Below are 19,073 nucleotides of genomic sequence, written 5' to 3'. Positions count from 1 at the left end.
TCTGCTTCATTTCTCTCAGCTTTATGTATACAATATATATATTGTTTGCTGGGTTTTAATTTATTATCCCACAAACAGGTTTATCTGTTATACTGAGGCAGACTTCCATCATAGTAGCTGTTAGATATAGTTAACTCACTGAACAACACACAGTAGCTATAGATAGGTCCATCACACATTATCCAAGCAATCAGGGTATTGTCCAAGAGATCAATAGTTACCACAACACAAAAAAGGGGCCCCCCACCAAAAAATTGGGGTTTCCCCAATCCATTTTATAGAAAACAAATTTAATAAAGGTAAAAAACCCCTTTTTTTCAATTTTTTTCTAAAAAATTTTGTATTCATCAAAATTCTTTTTTCCCTTTAAAAATTAAAAATTTAACATTAATTTTGGTAAAAGGCAAATTCAATTTTACCTCGGAAAATTCCTGTATTTCAAAAAAGGGGGACAAGGTTCTTTTGATTTCTTTACAAAAAAAATTCCAAAAAAAACTGTTTAAAACAAAAAAAACTAAGGAAAAAAAATATAATGGGACCAATTTTACCTTTGCGGACTTTTTGGGGTTTTTTTTAATTTTTTTTTAAAAATTTTGAATTTTTGGAAAAAAAACTGGGGTTACAGGAAAGTGATGGTCTTTTTGAAAACCACCTTTCCGATAAAAAGGGCAGTTAAAAATTTAAAAAAAAAGGAGGTTTTTTAGAAAATTGGGGGAAAAAAAAAAACCAAAATAGTAAAGGCCAAAATTATTTGGGGTTTAACCTTTTCCCCTTTTAAAAACAGAAAGAAGAAATACATTTGAAAATTTTTTTTTTTTTTTAAAAGTTTTTTAAAATTTTAAAATTTCAGTAATTTAACCCAAAACTTGCAAAAAATAAATCAAAGGATGGGTTTTTTTGAGCAAAGGAAAACCTTTATGGAAGCTTTTTCAAAAAAAGGGGGGAAAAGGAAAAAATTTAAAATCTGGGTTTTTGGTTAAAAAAATTTCCCCAAAAAAATTTTAACCAATAATCATATTTAAAAAGGAAAAATTTTCCAACCTTATAGGAAAAAACCCCAGAAAAAAAGGCAATTAGAAGCCCCAAATTTTCCAGGGCCCCATAAACCTTTTAATTGTTTTTCCCAAAATAATTTTAACAAAGGTTAAAGAAAGAATTTTAACTTTTTTAAAAATTTACCAAGATGAATTTAAAAACAAAATTTTTGGGGAACCAAAAAACCGGGTCCAGGTTAGCTTTTGTTTTGAAAATTGTTTAACCCCCCACCCAAAAAAATTTTTAAGGTTAGAAAAAAGGGGAAAATATTCAAAATGGTTTGAAAAAGGAAAAAGGAAAATTTAATTAAAATTAAAAAAACTGTTCTTTTTAACAATTTTAGTAATTATAATTTATGTTTTTGACTTTTGCGTTTTATTTAAAGAAATTTTCCCGGGCCTACCATTTTCATCATCCCAGTTTTGGAATTTTTAAAAACCCAAAACCAGGGAAAATATAACTTAATAATTTCCGGAAAATTCCAATTTTCAAAATAAACAGTTTATATTAAAAACCTGGGTTTTAAAAGGGATACCAAATTAAAAAAAAAAGTTTTTTGGTGTTTCAAAAAAAGCCCTTTTTAAAAATTTTTTAATTCTGAAAAAAGAATTTTTTATGATAAAAATTGGCCCAATTGAAAAAAGGGAGGTGAAGGGAAAAGGAAAAATTTAAACCCACTGTCCCCCCCCCTTTTAACCCGGTTCTTATTATAATGTTTTATTTAAATAAAGGGGTTAAAATTTTAAGTAAATAAAGGGATGAAATTTTTTTAAACTTGGCCAAAATCTTAAATTAATAATAAATTTTTTAAAGTAAATTTATAAAAAATGTTATTTAATTTCCAGGGATTTTTAAAAGGAAAAACGGCAAATCCCCCTCAAACCTTTTTGGGGAATTTTAGTTCCCAAAAGGAAAACCGGAAAAAGTATTCCCCTTATAAAAGGAAAGGGGCCCCCTTTAAAAACACCGGGGACCCCCGGGAAAAAACCAAAATTAAAAGGCTCGAAAAAAACCCTTCCCCCCCAAGAGATTTTTTTAAAGAAAAAATAACCCCTTAAAAATTTAGTTTCCGTTTATAAAAAAGGGGCCTTATAAAATTCCCTCCCCCCCCAGGATTTATTTTTAGTGATGGAGGGATTTCCCAAAAAAACTTTTAATTTAAAAAGCTTTTTGGAAGGGTAGCGGATAAATACACTTTATTGGGGGAAAAGAAACCCCCCCCCTTCCCCCAAAGGGGAAACCATTCCCCCCCCAAACCCCCCCACCCCAAAAAAGGGAAAACAACGGAATGGGAAAATTCCCCCCCCCTTCCCGGGGACCCCCCAACAAATAAAACCCCAGGGTCGTTAAAAGGGCCCTTCCCCCCCTGTTTCCCTTTTAAGCCCCTTTTTTTTATAAAGTTTTAATGGGCCCCCCCCTCCCCCTTTGGAGGAATTTTGAAAAAAAAAAAATTTGCCCCCCCTGGGAACCCCCTTAAATCCCCTTTGGGGGGGAAAAAAGGGGGGGTTCCATTTTGTTTTTAAACATTTTTTGTTTTCCCAAAATTTTCAAAACAAAAGGTGAAAATTTTTCCCGCCATTTAAAAAAATTGTTGGAAAATCCCTAAATACTAACCCTCTAGACGGGGATAAATAAAAATTTTTCCAGTTTACTTATAATTTTTTTGAATTTTAAAAAAATTTAAACCCTGTTTTTTTGGGAAAAAAAATTAAAGAAGCAGAGAATGCCTGTGAAACATCCATGCATTGATAGAATAGGCACTAAAAGAAACAAGAGATCCCAGAGGGATCTTGGCGCCCACCATTGAATGATCTTTATAGGTTCCATGTCAGATTGATCTTTTCTCTACTTTTCCCTTCCTCTAAGTCTTACTAATCTGTGTAAATTCAGAAAAAAACCCCCCCCTGTTACCCTTTTAAAACCCCCGGGGGAACCATAAAAATAAAATTTAGTTTCCGAAAACCCCCCGTCTGTGGGCCCATGTTTTTTGGATTGGTCCCAAAACCCAATACCAGGGGGCCCAAAAGGGAACCTACATATAAAAATTGGAGAAAGACCCCTTCAGAAATTTTCTGAAAAATAGCGAAAAACAAACTTCAATTGCCCAAAATACAAGATGGCTGGGGCGGCCGGGTTTGTTTTCTACGGGTTTTAAAAACCCAAATATGGAAAAACTGGGCAAGAGGGAAAACCTAAAAATAAAATTTCAGAAAGACCTTTCAGCAATTTTGATAAATAGCGATAACAAACCCCCAATTAAAAAAATTCCAAGAGGGGTGTCGGCCAGGTTGTTTTCCAAATTTAGTTAAAAATGAAATTTGCATAACTAGGCCCCGGGGGAAAACCTTACATATAAAATTTAGAAAATCCCTTTATTATTTTTGAAAAATAGTGAAAAACCAATTTCCCAATTGTAAAAAATCCAAGATGGTGCCTGTGGGCCCAAATGTTTTTTTCCCCGATTAGTCCCCAAAATGCAATTGTTTTACTGGGGCACCGGGGGAACCTACATATAAAAATTTCAAAATGATTCCTTAAAAAAATTTTGAGAAATATGATAACAAATTTAAATTGCCCAAAATCCAAGATGGTCCCCGTCTCGGCCGTTTTTTTCCGTTTGGGGCCAAAATCCCAATATGCAAAACTGGGACCAAGGGGAAACCCTAAATATAAAAATTTAAAAAAAGACCCCTTTCATTACTTTGGAAAATAGCGATAAAAAAATTCCCAATTGAAAAACCCCAAAGATGGCTGGCTGTCGGCCATGTTGTTTTCCGTTTTGGTCTAAAAATCAATTTTGCATAACTATGGGCCCCAAAGGAAAAACATACATAAAAATTTCAAAAAAGACCCCTTAATTAAATTTTCGGGAGAAAAGGCGATAAAAAAACTTAAATTTGTCAAAAATCCAAGGGGGCTGCCTGTGGCCATGTTGTTTTCCAAATTGGGGTTTTCAAAATCCCAATATCCCAAAACTAGGCCCCAAAGGGGGGAACAAAATTTATGAAATTTCAGAAAGACCCCTTCAGACTTTTAAAAAATGCGATAACAAACTTAAATTGTCAAAATCCAAGTTTGCTCCCTGTCCCCCCAATTTTGTTTTCCGATTGGTCTAAAAAATAATATGAAAAACTTAGGCCCCAAAGGGGAACAACATAGGGAAATTTAAGAAAGACCCCTTTTATATTTTCTGGGGGGAAATAGCGATAAAAAAAACCCCAATTTGGTAAAAATCCAAGATGGTTTCCCCCTGTCGGCATGTTTTTTTCCGTTTGGACTCAAAAACCCAATATGATTTTTAGGCCCCAAGGGCCCAAAACCTACATATTAAATTTCATAAAGACCCCTTAAAACCCCTTTCTGAAAAAATTTAGCGTTTTAAAAAAAACCAATTGTAAAAATCCAAGAGGCTCCCTGGGGGCCATGGGTTTTCCGATTGGTCTCAAAATGAAATATGCATAATAGGAAACGGGGGGAAACCCAACATAGGGAAATTTCAAAAAGGACCCCTTGAGTCCCTTTTTAAAGAAATAGCGATAAAAAATTTTCAATTGTAAAAAATAAAAGAGGGTTTGCCGGTCGGCCATGTTTTTTTCCGAGGGGTCTAAAAAATGCATTAGCATAACTAGGCCCCAAAGGGGAAACTTTAATAAAAATTTCAAAAAGATCCCTTCATTTCTTTCTGAGAAATAGCGATAAAAAAACTTCAATTGTAAAACCCCAAGAGGGGTCCCTTTTGGCCATGTTTTTTTCCCCTTGGTCTAAAAAAGGGAAATATGAAATAACTGGGCCCCAAAAGGGAAAAAACTTTACATATAAAAATTTCAAAAAAGACCCCTTTCAGTACTTTCTGAAAAAATAGCGATAAAAAAAACTTAAAATTGTAAAAACCAAGATGGCGGGCCTGTGGGCCATTTTTTTTTTTTGTTTGGGTCTAAAATGCAATAGCAAACTGACCCCCAAAGGGGGAAACCTACATTTTGAAATTTGAAAAAGATCCCTTCAGTACTTTCGGGTTACCGTAAAAAAAAAGAATTTGGGTTTAGGGGGGGGGAAGGAGGGGAAGGGGGGAAAGGAAAGGAGGGGACGGGGGGAAATTGACGGACCCGGACCAGGGAAACGAGGGCGATTGAATAGCCCACCATCTGGGTTTGGTGGCGCTAAAAGTTACCCAAAAGTTAAAAATCTTTGAAAAAAAGTTCAAAAAAAAAAACTGTACACCAAAAAAAAACCTTTGATCCCAAAGGGGGCCCAAAACACAGTAAAAACAAAATTACATTGAAAACCTGTTTTTGGGGGGCAGATGAACACCCCAGATTTTTTGGGGGTAACAAAATAGGGCCCTCTTCCCAAATTTTTTTGTCAAAAAAAAATCCTTAAATCCCCCTTTAAGGATAAGGTAATTGTAAAATAAAAACCTGTATGTTTGAATACACTTATACACATTCCATTTTCATATATTTGGTAAAATTTTTTTTCCAAAAACCCCAAATTTCCAAGTTTTTTGGGAAAAATAATAATACAAATCCCACTTTTTTGGGTTTTGGGTTTTTTTTGTTTAATGCCCTTTTAAACACCCAAGGATCTTTAAAGGGAAAGTGCCAGGTTTAGAGGTGGAGAAAACCCCAGAGTCCCGGAGAAAAACCACCGGCCTCGGTCGGGCCCTGGAAAATTTCCCCCCACGCAATTTTTAAAACTCGCAACCCAGAGGGGTCGGGACCCCTTTGGGGCCCGCCCGGCCAAGGGCAGCCCCAAATGCCCCATAAAAATGTTTTAAAAAATTTAAAAAGGAATACAACGCCCCACAGGAAAGGGTTTGAGGAATGGCACAGCTGGGCGCTCACAGGCAGCCAAAATAAAACCAAAAAAAGGGATGCAAAAAAAATCCAATGCAAGAACCAAGGGTTTGGGGTCCCTTATCTAAATAAGGGGGTTTGTGAATCATGAAATTTGGGTGAGTGGGGATTTTTTTTTCTTTGTTTTCCCTTTTGAAAATAATTGCTGCTTTGTGGTAGTTCAGTTCCCATATCTTTTTGGTTTTGTTCCAGACCCTCCTTTTTAACTGAGCGATGGGGGGGTCTAACCCTGTTCCCAGCTTCTTTTATATATGTCACTAAAATTCTCCCTTCACATCGGTAAAAAAAAAATAAGGTTAAAACATTGGATTGTCGGGTTTTTTAACTTTAAACAGATAGATTTCTAGTTTTTAATATCAAGTTATTAATTTAAATTTTTTGTAAAATTGTTAATGAGTAACCGATTGAAGAATTTTTTGCATGCTTTTTTACAATGTCCCATGAAAAATATATGGACTGTTGTTGGAAATTATCCCAAAGTCCCTTTGTTTTTGATCTTGACACCTAATAAAGGATACCTTTTTAAAAGCTAAATTTAAACCCAAGGAATCCCAAAATTATCCAGTCCATACTATTAGTGACCAGTTATATTAGCTGAAGTTTTTCTGATCATCTGATCATTTTTTAGGGATTATATAGGGAATTAAAGTGATGTAACTAAGTGATGATCCCCATGTTCATGATCACAAAAAAACATTTTAAGCTAAAATTTGGGGTGATTTTGATGTTTAAAACCGGATCCCCTTTCCACAAAAGTAACTTTAACTCTACGTTTTTGTTTACATTATGTTTTAAGGAACTTAAAAAGTTCCCCTTGTTCAGACAGGAAGAACATTTTCAGCATCACTGGTTTTTGGGCAAGTTTAGGTTAAAAAGGATTTGCCCAAAGGTGAAAATAGTGGCCCAAATTTAAACAAATTAGAAAGTATTTAATTACTCAAAGGGACAGGTAAAAATTTTAAAAATGTTTGCATTGCCAATCAGGCAATTTGTACCGGGTTTTTTAAATTTACTTGCCCAAAAACCCAAATCACGGGCTTTAAGGCCATGGGCCCGGGTTTTTTCTCCCCCTATGTTTTATCTTTATAATGAAAAACCCCATTAAAATTATATGTTATGTAAAATATCACGGGAAACATTAGGTCAATTTATTAGTGAGAGTGGTTTACACTTTACTTTAAAACATTTCTTGTTTTATGTTTTAAATTTATATTTATTTTTGGGGTTGGGTAAAAAGGATTTGGTATACGGGGGCCCTCGAAGAATAAAACGTGTCTGCTGGATGGAGGGTCAGAATGAACCTAACTGTATAAAGGGTTTTACTTGAGGACATGAATGATTTTTTTAAATTTAAATTTACATATAGCCGAGAAAAATTATTGTATAATTTTTTTAAAAGGGCCCAAAGACGTTATTTTTTTAAAATTTAAGCATCGATTGAAAATAAAATAATTTCCTGTTTAATGTAACTATAAATTAAAAACATCATAACAGGTACACGGGTACCTGTGAACTTTATCATCTTTTTAGTTTGTAAAAAAACGTAAAACTCGCCTGCGTCAAAAACACCTGGGGTAAATATTTTTTATGAGGCTAAGGCAAGGTAAAAACAAAAAATTTAAAATCAGTTATATTTTTTTTCCCAATAACATTGCTTAAATTCTAATAAAACAAAAAAAAAACCCTTCGTCTCTGGAATACTGTTTTAAATTCCCTAGATTTAAAAAGTTGGGTCCCCCAAAAAAGTACCCGCCATATTGTTTTCCAAACCCACGTTTTCGGAATTTCCTTTGAATTTTTTATTTAATACGATAAAGGGTTAGATGAGGGGTCGATAGTGGGAAATTTGACCTTATTTTGGGGGTGGGTTTTTAAACTCATATTTTTCCAAACAAAAAAACTTTTTTACCCCTTTCCTGTTATAAAAAAAAACAATTATCAATATAGGTTATCAAAAAATCAATCATGGGTTTTTAATATTTCTTCTTATTTAAATTTAAAATGTTTTTTGATAAAAAAATTCCCAAAATTTAGAAAAACTAGGACAAAAATTAATGACTACTTTTTTGCTATTTGTAGTAAAAAATAAACAATAAAACATTTTGATTTGGTCAAGAATATGGCGAAAACAAACCCCCACCGAGCGCCGAAGGGAAGCTTTTTAAATGGTTCAAAAAAATTTTTTGTACTTTGAAAAACAATGGAATTTTTAAACGACCTAAGGGAAAAAAAAGTTCTTACTGCTTGCAAAAAAAATTAGGATAATATAAACTGAAAACCTACTGTAAAAAAAATAAGGAATAGGTTGCCTAATCTTCAAAAAGGGCGGCAGCTGGAAATGGGAGTATGGGGGGAAAAACATTTTCCAGGGGAGCCAACATACAATAAAGTTGGCAAATGCCACGTCCCCCAAAAAGGGGGTTTCCTGGACGGGCCCCCCGGGAAAAAGGGAGGAATAGATGAAAATAAACCCTTAAAGGGGCTTTAAAAACCCACCCGGAAAAAAGTTTTGCCACAATTGAGGCACAAAGAGAAATGTCGGTTTTAAAGGCCCAAACCCCCACAGGATTGAAATTGGTCGGGAACTCCCGGGTTTTTATTAAAATAGCATTGCCCGATTCCGGTCAGTTTGGGGGCTGAGCTAGCGGGGGCATTTGGAAAAAAATTCAAGTAATCGGGAAAGTATCAAGAAATTAAAACAGCAGATTGATATTCAAATAAGACAAAATCCCAAAAACAGAAAGGGGTAACCGCCCCAAGTCAGGGGGTTCCTATATGGGGCGAGGGGAAGGGTGACAGTCATTTCCAGTGGAGGAACACTGCCCCAACGATCCCAAACAGGGGAAAAAGGGAAAAAGGGGTTGACAAGGGATGGATGTTTTTGACGAGGAAGAAGAGGTTTCCCACAGATGATGTCAGTCCGGGCCCGCCCAAAATTGTTTTAAACCCATCAGTGGGGGCTAGCTTTAAAAAGCACGATTGGTAAAAAACCATGAAAAATTGAAATTGGTTGCCTAAAACAGCTGAGTACATCTTGAAAAAATTTTCATTCGATCCCTTTAAAATAAATTTAATTTGCAGCAATAAAAGACCTTTAGGAACCGGGCCCAAGGAACCAGTTTTCCCTAGTGGGCAATCAGCCCCATGTTTCAGTTTTTAAATGAAATTAAAGAGAACTTCTGAATAAACTACTTACAAACCCCGAAGAAAGAAAGCAAAAGGGAATGGTTTTACACCCAAAAGAAATTTCTTTGAGGAGAGAAAAAAAATGCTCTATCTTTGGGAAAAAAATTGGGAAAGAAGAATTGAGGGCGGCTTGGCAGATAAGGACAAAAGAAAACGGGTTTTTAATAAAAAGAATAAAAACAGAAAACAGAAAAAAAAAAAAGGGAACTAAAATTATAGTTTCATCTGAATGTTTGAGAAAAAAAATTTTAAAAAAAAATATATAAGCAAGAAAAAAAGGGGGAATTCACGCAAAAAACTTTTAAAAAGGTTTAAACAGAAAATTAAATTTTGAATTTTTTTTAACAAAATTGTTTTGTCAAGTTTGCTAAACTTTTTGTTTAAATGTTTCACAGATGGTGATTATCTACTAAAATAGAGATGTTGTTTGAAAAAATTTTTTTAATTCCCCAAATATATAAAATCAAAAAAAAAAAAATGTTTGTCATCAGAAGAACCCAAAGCCGTTTCGCGCCAGATAGAAAAAATTCTCTGAAAGAAACATGAAACGAGCCCAAAACAGAAGTGAGAAACAGGAAGCTTTTTGAATCAAGAAAGTGAGGGAAAAAGAAAAAGGGTACTTAGGAGGCAGCAACTGAAGACCCGGGAATCAGAATTAAATTACGGAGCACAGAAAAAGGGGAAACAGGTTTGAGAAGGGGTTTTGTATTTTTACTTTTTTACTGGGCCCCATGGCAAATATTTACACAAACCCCTGGTTTAGTAAAAAAAGAGTTTTGACTGATATAAATTTTTTTTTTCATATTTGAAAAATCAAAATTTCTTAAAAAAAAAACAAGACAAAAAAAAAATTATAACCAAAGGAAGAAAATTTATTATGGTGGCCAGTAAAAAAAAAGTTTTTCATTATTTTTAAAATTTGGGGGGAACTTTTAAATTATTTTAAAAAATTACTTTAAATTTCCCAACCCATGAATGGGTTTTATGTTAAAAGGAGTTCTGAATTTGCTGTAAAGGTGACAATAATGATTAACAGATACTTTTGGGAAACCTCTGGACTTTTCCCTGGTAGTAGCACGTGGGATATTTCGATTGGGGCACTGGGCGGGCCCCTTTACTGGAACTCCTCTCACTAAAAACCTTCAAAAAATTTTCCTTTAACCCATTCCTGCTTTTTCTTTAATTAGCAAAAATTTTAATTCACATATTGTAAAAATAAGAAGATTTTTAAATTAAAAAACATTTGAAAAAAAAAATTCTCAAAAAAATTTTAGTTAGAAATTTTATTTTATAAAATTAAAGTCAGTAATTTTTAATTTTTTAAACAAGAAAAAAAAAAAAAGGAGTTTTCCCCCAAAATTAAATGTTTTTAATTTCAGTATTTAAGAAAAAAAAAATTGTGATTTTTCCCCAAAAGGGGAAATTTTATCTTTTTTTTGTTTTTATTGAATAAAATAACTTGAAGTTGAAAAGTCTTTTGAAACTCTTTTTGGCACTTTTTGGGGCCCATTTTTGTGTTGTTTATTTTAATTTTATCTTTTTCTATCGTCACTCTAAAGTTAAATTATATTACTTTTAATTCCCACCTTTTCCATGTATCCTGTGTGAAAAAATATATTTTGAACTTTTGAAATTAAAAAATTTTTTCTTAGGTAAGATCAATCTCTGATGGGAAAATTTCCCAAAGGCAAAAATTATGTCAGAATTTTGGTGACCCAAAAAAAAAGAAAAACATATTAGGGGGCACGATATATTGATAAGTTTGATGGAAAATCAATTTAGGAATCCAGTGTTTCTTATCAAAATTTTTAATTTTTACTTCCTAATTTAAATTATCCATGTGTTAAAATTATTTGTTTTTAGTACCTATTTTAACTTATCCTATGTGTAAACTTATACTAATGTAGTAGTTTTTTAAACCTACATTTTAAACTAAAAATACCTATATTTTTGGAAAAATTATTTGTATTTTATCCTTCCGACGTGTTAAAATTATAGTATGTATCCTAAAAGGGAAAAATTTTAAAACCTTTTCCATGTTTTAAACTTATAGTACCTACCTATGTGTAAATTATAGGACCTTTTTAATTGGAAAAGTATAGTACTTATTTTATGTGTAAAAATTATTTGTAATATGAATCCTATGTGTAAAATTATAGTCCCCATGATATCCTATTGTAAAAATTTAACCTTTCCCATGTGTAAACTATAGTACCCATGATATCCATGTTTTAAACTTATAGTACCTATTATATCCTACGTTTTAAACTTATAGTTTAAATATGAATTTCCCACTTGTAAATTAAGGACCTTTTTCCCATGTGGGAAAACTTATAGTACCTTAACCCATTGTAAAATTATAACTTATTTTATGTGTAAATTATAGTTTAAAAACCCTTTTTATGTGTAAAACCCTTTTAGACCATCCTATGTGTAAACTTTAAGTACCAACCTACGTGTAGACCCTTTTAGTACCTTTTCCTACGTGTAAAAATTATAGTACCTTCCTTGGGGTAAACTTATAGTCCTTTTCCCAGTGAAATTATAGTTTCCTTATCCCTGTGAAACTTACAGTACCTAATTCCCTGTAAAAATTTAAATCCCACCTATTTGTAAAAATTTTGTACCTTATCCTATTGTAAAAAATTATAGGGACCCTTCCCATGTGTGAAAAATTATTTGACATTTTCCCTGTGTAAAAATTATAAACCTTTCCTACATGTAAAATTAAATTTTAGCCTTACCTATGTGTAAATTTTAAATACCTTACCTAGTGAAACTTTCAGTACCCATATTTTTGTGGGAAAATTAAGTCCCCCCCTACTTGTAAAAATTAAAAGTACCTATCCCAGGGGTAAAATTTTTAAAACCCATCCTATGTGTAAAATTTTTAAACCTTATCCTACATGTTTTAAAATTAGTTATGTTTCCTTATCCTATGTGAAAATTTTAGGACCTTTTTCTATGTGGAAAAAAACAGTAAACCATATTAGTGTAAAACTTTTGGACCCATCCTAGTGTAAAACTTAAGTACCTATCCTATTGTAAACTTATAGTACCTTATCCTATGTGTAAAAATTATAGGGACCTTATCCTATGTTTTTAAAACCTTTTAGTACCAAACCATGTGTAAACTTTTGTACCTTTTTCTATGTGTAAACTTATAGGGCCCTTTTCCTATGTGTAAAAATTATAGTAACCCCTTTTCTATGGTAAAAACTTTTAGTAAACCCATCCTACGTGTAAAAATTTAGTAACCCCATTTTAAAAGTGAAAAATTAAAATACCTTTCCCAAAAACCAATTCCCGACCATCCCCCCCCGAAAAAATTACCACCACTTAAACCCCCCTTCCCCCCCCCCCTTTCCAGTTAACTAAAAACCTTTCCCCAAATTTTAAAACTTTTTAACCCCCCCTTTCCCCCCCATTAACCCCAAACCCAAATACCAAAAAACCCCCAAGCACCACCCCCCCCCCAAAAAGACCCCCCCCCCCCCAAAAGGAAAAAAGAACCCCGCATTTTTAAACCCCCCAAAAACCCCCCCCTTACCCCCCCTTTAAAACCCAATACCCCCATCCACCCTTTAAAAAAAATTAAAACCCCGAAGGAAAATTTTAAAACCTAAAAAATTTTTTAAACCCTTTTCCTTTCCCCCCCCATCCTTTTCCCCCGGGAAAAATTTAAACCCATTATCCCCTTCCCTATTCCCCTAACCCCTTTTGTGTACCAACCCCTCCTTTCCTAAAACAATTCCCCCAATTTAAAACCCCCCCTGCCTTTCCCTTTTTAAAAATAAAAATCCTTACCCCCCAAAACATTCCCGGCCAAAAATGGGAAAATTTTTAAAAACCACCTATTAAACCCCATGCCCATCCCAAATTTTAAAATTGAAACCCCCCCCCGGAAACCCCATTCCCCCCCCGCATATGTGAAATATTAAATTTCCTATCCTAGTGTTAAAAATTTTAGTACCTACTAAAGTGTTTTTAAAATTTTTTAAATACCTTATCCTATGTTTTAAACTTAAAAAGTTAAAAAACCCTTTTCCTATTTGTAAACTTTAGTACCTACCCCGTTTAAACTTAAACCTATATTTTGTGTAAAAAAATAGACCCTTTTCCTTTGTGTAAACTTTTAGTAACCCATCCCCACGGGAAACTTAAGTTTTCCCCATCCTATTTGTAAAATTATAGTACCTTATCCATGTGTAAAATATAGTCCATCCCCCGGTAAACTTATATACCTTATCCTATTGTAAAATTATAGTACCCATCCTTGTGTAAAATTATAGTACCTTCCCTTTTTGGTTTTTAAAATTTAGGACCTTTTCCTATGGGAAAATTTTAGTACCTTTTCCTAAGTGTAAACTTTTTAAAATAACCTTTTCCTAGTGTTAAAATTATAGTACCTTTTTCCATGTAAAAAATTTTAGTCCCTTTTCAATTTTAAATTTTTAAAACATATCCTAAAAAGGGAAAAAATAAAATTTTCCTTTTCCAAAAAGGTAAAAAATTAAGTACCTTTCTTTTAAAATTATAATACCAAAATTTTTTGTAAATTTTTTTAATACCATCCCAGGTTTTTTAAACCAAAAAGGCCTTCCTATGAAAAAAGGAAAAATTAGGTTAAAAAATTTTAATTCCCTTTTTAAGGAAAACTGAATTTTTTTCCCTTTTTTTGAAATTATAAAATACCTTTCCTTTTGAAACTTTATTTTTACCCTTTTCAATTTAAAAAAAATTAAAAAGTAACAATCCTTTTAAAATTTAAAAACTTAAATTTTATAAAAACCAAATGTAAATTATAAAACCCTTTAAAGTTAAAAAAAAAGTAAACCTTTCTTGTTTTAAATTTAAGGTTCATATCCCCCCCCAACCCCCTGAAATTTTATCATTCTAGGTGTAAACCCTTTTAAAGTACTTATTCCCTTTTTTGGAAACCCCATGTAACTTCCTTTTTGTAAACCCTTTTTACCTTTTTCCCATTAAAAGTAAAAATTTTTATTTCCTTCCCTCTGTAAAATTTGTACCTTCCAAAGTTAAACATTAGAAATACTATTTAAAATAATTTTTATCCAATTAAAAAAAAAAAAGGACCATTATTTTAAAACTTTTCCCAAAAATGTAAATTAAAAAAGGGGGTTTTCTTTTAATTTAAAAGTAAGGTTAAATATTTAAAAGGAATGAAAAAAATATTTCATTCCCCAAAAAGGGCGTTTTTTTTTCTTTTTTTGATAAATTGGTATTTTATTTCCCTAAAAAAAATTAAAGGGGTTTTTAAAAAGTTCAAATTAAAAAATTTAAAAAGGGAAAAATAGAATATAAAACATACAAAATTTTTTTTACCCCCAAACAAAAAATTTTGGGTTCTTTTTTGCAATGTATAAGTAACCAACTTTTAAAAATTTGAAAATTTTTAGGCTTAAAAAACTTTACAATTTAAAAAAAACGTAAAGGGGGGGATGAATTTTTTGTTTTTAATTTGGAATTTTTTATTTTTATTTAAAAAAATTTAAATTTTTTTTTAAGGGGTTTTTAAAACAAAATAAAAAAAGGGTTAAGATTTTTGGAAGTTTCCCAAAAATAAAATTTTTTTTTTTGAAAAAAAACCTTGTGGGGTTTTCAAATTTTTCCCCCCCCCAACCCCGGAATTTTAAAATTTGCTGAGGTTCAAAGGGAAAGAAGAAAACCTCTATTAGGAAATTTTTTTTCTGGGGGGAATTCCCAAAAAGGAGGGAAATGGCTCTTCCTTTTATGCAAGCTTTTTACATTTTTTTAAAATTAATAAGGTTCCCCCCAAATTAGTTCTTTATATTAATCAAAAAAGGGGTCAAAAACCGAAAAGCAAATGGGGGGAAAAAAAAGAATAAAATAATTTTTTAAAAATTTGTATAAATTTTTAAAAAAATTAAAAGAAAACCCCCAAAAACAATGAATTTTTGAAAAAAAATTAAAAGGTTTTTAACCCAAAAAAGGTTTAAAAATTATTAAAAAAAAAATGGTTTGCAATATTTGGGAAATATAAAAACTTTTAAAAAGGGGGGCGGGCTTTTTTTTTGGTGAAAGTTCAAGAAATAATTATTTTAGCATTAAATAAAGGGTTTTTATGTTCAAAAAAAAATTTAACAGAAAAATTTAAGTTTAGTCCCCAATTTGGGAAAACTTTTGAAACAAAAGGATTTTTTTATCCGAAAAAAGGGAAAAAAATTGTTTTTTTTTTAAAATTGACAAACCCCTTCCCAACCAAAACTCTATAAAACCACTGGTTTTTTCAAATTTTTTTAAATCCCAAATTTTTTTTTTCTTTTACAAAAAAACAAAATCAAAATTTTTTTTGAAATTTTTAAAAAAGATTATTATTTTTTTGTAACTTTGGGCCTAATGTTTTTTTTTGAATCCTTAAATTTTTGTATAAAAAAAGAAAATTCAAAAAGTTGGGGTTTTCTTTCCTTTTTTGTTTTATTGCAACAAAAAGGGTACAAAAAAAGGAAAGTTTTCTGGCAATGGGTTTAAAAATATTTTTTTTTCTTGGGCTGTATAATTTTTTTTAATTGGAATTTGAAAAATTATTATTAGAAAAAAGAAAAAAAAATTTATGATTGGGAAAGGTTTTTTAAACCTTGGGGGAAAACAGAAAAATAAAATTTTATAAATGGGTTAATAAACCTTGGGGTTAAATTAAAAAATTCAAAAATAAAAAATTGGGGTAAAAAAGATTAAACTTTAAATTTTTGTTTTTTGAAACCCAAAAAAATAAGTTTTGCCCAAAAAGTTTTCCAACAAAAAAGTTTTATTTTATTACTGGGCCAAAAAATTTCCAAAAAAGGGGGGAAGGTTTTTTTTTACCCCGGTTTAAACCCAAAGGGAAATTTTCCCAAAAAAAAACCGAAAAATACCAAGAAAAATTTTAAAGGAAACCCAAATTTTTTCTTTTTTTTAATTTTTTTTGGAATTTGGTTCCCCCATCCGGGGCCAAAATTTTGGGGTTTTTCTCCTTTTAAAATAAACAAAAAAAAAACTTATTACAGTTTCTTGGTTTTTTTTGGGGTTTAAATTATTTTTGCTTGAAATTTAAAAAAGGGCTAGTTTAGTAAAAATTTTTTTGGAAACCAAAAAAGGGAAAAAGGGTTGGTAAAAACCCGCAAAAAATATTTTTTTTTATTTTTTTGGAAAAAAAAACCAAAAAAAAAGGTTTTTTTTAATTTTAATTAAAAAAACAGTTTAAATTTTTCGGGTTTAATTTTCCTTTTTAAATTCCCCCAAATTTGGTTTCCACCCCTCCAAAAAACCAAAAGGATTTTGTCCTGGGTTTTAAAAATTTTTTCCCAAAGGGCCCGGAAAAATTATAAATTTTTGGACTTTGGAAAAAGGGAAAATTAAAAACCTTAAAAAGGCCCAAAAAATTTTTTTGCAAAAAAATCTTTCCAAAAAACAAAATTTCTTTAACATTTCTTTATCATAAAATGTACAATGTATACCTGTATTTGAGATGGAGCCATGCAGTCTAACAGTTGCAATATAATGATAAATATTTTACCAAGATATATAAGGTTTGGTTCTTCAACTATGTTTGTTTGAACTTTTCCTTTCTTTTCTCCTCATTCATTATAATCATTTGTGCTGTCAACATATGGTATTCACAATATTATTACTTTTCTCATCAGAATAGACAAAAAACCTGCACATACAGAGAAAAAATGATAACCAGCTTCAACATTCAAAATCTAAGCCCTGCCCATGTCGGCCTTTCTTTTACGATCAGACACAACAAGGGTTTACAGAAAACCTACATATGAAGTCTTATAAAATTATCCTTCCCGTACTTCTCGAGAAATATTAACAAGGGCCCAATGGGCCCAAATCGCTCACCTGCAATGCAGTGATCTTTTCATATATGGATCCTGCAGTTATTTGAAAGCATGCTACAGGACCAATATAATGTCTCTCTGCACTTTGGCTTTTCACTAAAAGTCATTTAAAGATTTAAGCATACTTGATCGACGTGACCTTGAATGAAGGTCAAGGTCATTCATTTGAACAAACTTGGTAGCCCTTCACCCCAGCATGCTACAGACCCAATATCAACTCCCTGGGACTCTTGGTTATTGAGAAGAAGTTGTTTAAAGATTTTAGCCTTTTTGACCCCTGTGACCTTGAATGAAGGTCAAGGTCATTCATTTGAACAAACTTGGTAGCCCTTTACCCCAGCATGCTACAGACCCAATATCAACTCTCTGGGACTCTTGGTTATTGAGAAGAAGTCGTTTAAAGATTTTAGCCTTTTTGACTCCTGTGACCTTGAATGAAAGTCAAGGTCATTCATTTGAACAAACTTGGTAGCCCTTCACCCCAGCATGCTACAGGCCAAATATTAGGTCTCTGGGACTCTTGGTTATTGAGAAGAAGTCGTTTAAAGATTTACGCCTTTTTGACTCCTGTGACCTTGAATGAAAGTCAAGGTCATTCATTTGAACAAACTTGGTAGCTCTTTACCCCAGCATGCTACAGGCCAAATATTAGGTCTCTGGGACTGTTGGTTATCGAGAAGAAGTCGTTTAAAGATTTTAGCCTTTTTGGCCCCTGTGACCTTGAATGAAGGTCAAGGCCATTCATTTGAACAAACTAGGTAGCCCTTCATCCCAGCATGCTACAGACCCAATATCAACTCCCTGGGACTGTTGGTTATTGAGAAGAAGTCGTTTGAAGATTTTAGCCTTTTTGACCCCTGTGACCTTGAATGAAGGTCAAGGTCATTCATTTGAACAAACTTGGTAGCCCATCACCCCAGCATGCTACAGGCCAAATATTAGGTCTCTGGGACTCTTGGTTATTGAGAAGAAGTCGTTTTAAAGATTTTAGCCTTTTTGACTCCTGTGACCTTGAATGAAAGTCAAGGTCATTCATTTGAACAAACTTGGTAGCCCTTCACCCCAGCATGCTACAGACCCAATATCAACTCCCTGGGACTCTTGGTTATTGAGAAGAAGTTGTTTAAAGATTTTAGCCTTTTTGACCCCTGTGACCTTGAATGAAGGTCAAGGTCATTCATTTGAACAAAATTAGTAGCCCTTTACCGCAGCATGCTACAGACCCAATATCAACTCCCTGAGACTCTTGGTTATTGAGAAGAAGTCGTTTAAAGATTTTAGCCTTTTTGACTCCTGTGACCTTGAATGAAAGTCAAGGTCATTCATTTGAACAAACTTGGGAGCCCTTCACCCCAGCATGCTACAGGCCAAATATTAGGCCTCTGGGACTCTTGGTTATTGAGAAGAAGTCGTTTAAAGATTTTAGCCTTTTTGACTCCTGTGACCTTGAATGACGGTCAAGGTCATTCATTTGAACAAACTTGGTAGCCCTTCACCCGAGCATGCTACAGACCCAATATCAACTCCCTGGGACTCTTGGTTATTGAGGAGAAGTCGTTTAAAGATTTTAGCCTTTTTGACTCCTGTGACCTTGAATGAAAGTCAAGGTCATTCATTTGAACAAACTTGGGAGCCCTTCACCCCAGCATGCTACAGACCCAATATCAAGTCCCTGGGACTCTTGGTTATTGAGAAGAAGTCGTTTAAAGATTTTAGCCTTTTTGACTCCTGTGACCTTGAATGAAGGTCAAGGTCATTCATTTGAACAAACTTGGTAGCTCTTCACCCCAGCATGCTACAGACCCAATATCAAGTCCCTGGGTCTTTTGGCTATTTAGAAGAAGTCGTCTAATTTTTTTTTAGCCTTTTTGACTCCTGTGACCTTGAATGAAAGTCAAGGTCATTCATTTGAACAAACTTGGTAGCCCTTTACCCCAGCATGCTACACCTTCGGGCAGGTGAGCTAATAAAAACAAATATTTTCAAATTCAAAGATGGCCACCAGTGTCGGCCATTTTATCTTTCCAAATACTGAAATAGTCACAAAATTGAACAGAGAAATATCCTTCAAGATATAGCTATTGCAAGGATTGCTTAACAGGGACCTGATGCTGGTGAGCTAAAAGCA

Source organism: Pecten maximus, chromosome 8 (genome assembly GCF_902652985.1).
Source record: "Pecten maximus chromosome 8, xPecMax1.1, whole genome shotgun sequence".
NCBI classification, from domain to species: domain Eukaryota; kingdom Metazoa; phylum Mollusca; class Bivalvia; order Pectinida; family Pectinidae; genus Pecten; species Pecten maximus.
This window is presented reverse-complemented; position numbering follows the sequence as displayed.